Here is a 2,561-nt window from a genome sequence, read left to right on the forward strand (position 1 = left end):
GAGCAGAGCAGGAGGAGGAAGAGGAAATGGAACAGTGGCAGAGGACTGGCGCCACCAGAGGAAGAGGCTCTCTTTCCGTGCCTGAAATAAAGATCTCACCCAGACTCTTCCGGCCTTGTTCCATTTTAATCCCTCGACTCTTTGCCACTTCCCTCTTAACCCTGAACTGTTACCTCTGATGCACCGTTTGAAGTTTCCTATACCCCATCATCCCAGCACAAACAGGCAGCACTGACTGGCCTCAGCGGGGGTGGCCGGGGTTTGTAGCCGAGGACAGTTACTCATAGAAAAAAATCAGATAAGTTTCGCTCTTATCGGATGAGGTTGATGGTCGAGATTAGACAGAGCATTGGTCGATGTCATGAATGAACTTTGAGTCTCAGTTTGTAAACAAAAAAAAACAAAACAAAAATGAGAATTGAAAACTTACTATTTCAGCCAAATGTCGTCTGCTGATGAAGATCATGTGCTGTGATCAAAAGCTCCAGAACAGCTACAAAATGGACCTCGTTCTGAGAGTTTTCTTCAACCTGCAAAAATGCATTAAAATGAAAATCCTGCATCTCATCTACAACTTCTTTTTTATCTTTAAATTTGAGTTTTCTCTCTCATACTGATATGTAACACATAGGACAATGCATCATACTTGCTTTTTATACTTAACATCTAAAACATGAACTTTTCAGTTGTTATTTAAAGGACTTATACGCAATAAAAGGTTTTTCCTCACACCTTTTTTAGTACTTTTCTTATCTTGTAGCCTATTATTAAAGTAAAAGATTAAACTGCTTTCATCAACAGTGGGTTTTTCCAAGTTGCTTTTGCACAAACGGTTTCCAGCTAAAAGATTTTCCACAGGGTGGGAGTAGAGAGAGGTTTTCCTCAGTCTGACCCGGTTTATCTCAGGTGCAGGGTTTTGAAACTCAGTTTTAAATAAAGTATGCTGAAACAATTATCTGCCTCCTTGTAAGCTTCACTGCTGCAACATCTCCTCTCAGCGTGCGTGGTTTCATCAGGCCTGAGAAAGAGACCCACAACTTGGAGTTAAAGTTGCACAGATAACATAAGATGTGCAACAACAAAACCTCAGCTGTAAGGAGGGAAATGTAAAAAAAAATCCTGCCTATCTTTGGACATGAGACCACAGCACTGGTGCGGGACAAGCCACCCATTCCTGTAAATTGCACTGGGAAGTGAGCGCCGGTGCTCCGTGCACCCAGAGAGGGGCCACGCTGACCCCATTACACAAGCAGATATCTTAAATGTTTGCACATGTGGACTGTGATGCTGTTTGCAGCCGCTGAGCTGCTTAGCAGGCCCCCAAAAGCCCTGAGGGACCTTCTTTTTCTTCTCTTTTCTCCCTCCCCCTCCCCGCTCTCGCGCTCCATCATTATCGCCCACATGCTTTTCCAGAGACATCCTGAGTCAAACAGCTCGACGTCCTCGATGGCTATCACATGTTCCTGCTGAGGAGGGAGGCAGCCGGGGAAAGACATCTTGAGGAGAATGAAACATGGTGTACTAGGCTGGGGTTTTTTTTTCTCTTCTTCTTCTTTGAGCTTTCTTTCATTAAATACTTTACAAAGAGTTTGGTGCAGCAAACGATGGAAGTTATTAAAGGATAATGAGAAACTTCAGGCCTTGACTGACATTTTTTATTCTCTGGATCTCCTCACAAAGTCATGGGTGGCATCCGCTCTCCCCAGCAATTTTTATGTCTCTCTAAAGATCCAGTATTTGTCTTTAAAAACAGCTCAGGAACTCCACATGTGACGGTTAACTATTTGCACTTCATAAAATGTCAATAATTTGCCACAGGATTTGGGCTTTCTTCATGATTCATGTTCTCCAGAGGAAAGTCATCATCAGCACCGCTGCTTAGCGTGCTAATGGCTAATTTGTGTTCCTTGATTTATCTCCTGTAAAATCCTTTTTTTATGACTGAATTTAGTTTCAATTTTTATTAGAGTCCATTTACAATAAGCTTTTGATGCATTTTGTCCATTTAAAAAGGGTTATTTGTACTCTTTACTGTTGCTAGCACGCTAGCTGTGTGTGTCTCTCGTTTCCTGTGGTAAAATCCTTTTAAAAATCGGACTATTTTACATTTTTAGTTTAAATGTTTTTATCAATGTGCATTCACAGCTAGTTTTTGATGCAATTTGTCGCTTTAAAAAACCTGTAAGTTTAGCTACAGCTACAGATTAGTCAACATTAGCAACTAATTTCCCAGAAGCAAACACAAATTCAGCATTAAACTTTATTCTCCTTACTCTACATGAGCTGTTTTCAGAGGTAGAAAGAAACTCTATTGTCATCTTTTGTTTTTATCAAGTGTTTTCTTCTACTGAAGTTAGCATGCTAATCTGCTAGCCCCAGCCTGTTTCCGATAGCAACTGAGCAACTCACTGTTGCCCTGACGACGTAGCTCTGCTCTCTTGTCTTGGAAGCATTTCAAGCAGCAAAGAAAACATACAAAACCTCCCTTTAATGAGCTTTAGTTTGGGCCTTTCTTGTTTTACAGTAGATATTTTATGAGGAAATAACCAGACTCGCGTGTA

This window comes from Trachurus japonicus, chromosome 15, assembly GCF_045865225.1.
Source record: "Trachurus japonicus isolate A0001 chromosome 15, Traja_1.0".
NCBI lineage: Eukaryota > Metazoa > Chordata > Actinopteri > Carangiformes > Carangidae > Trachurus > Trachurus japonicus.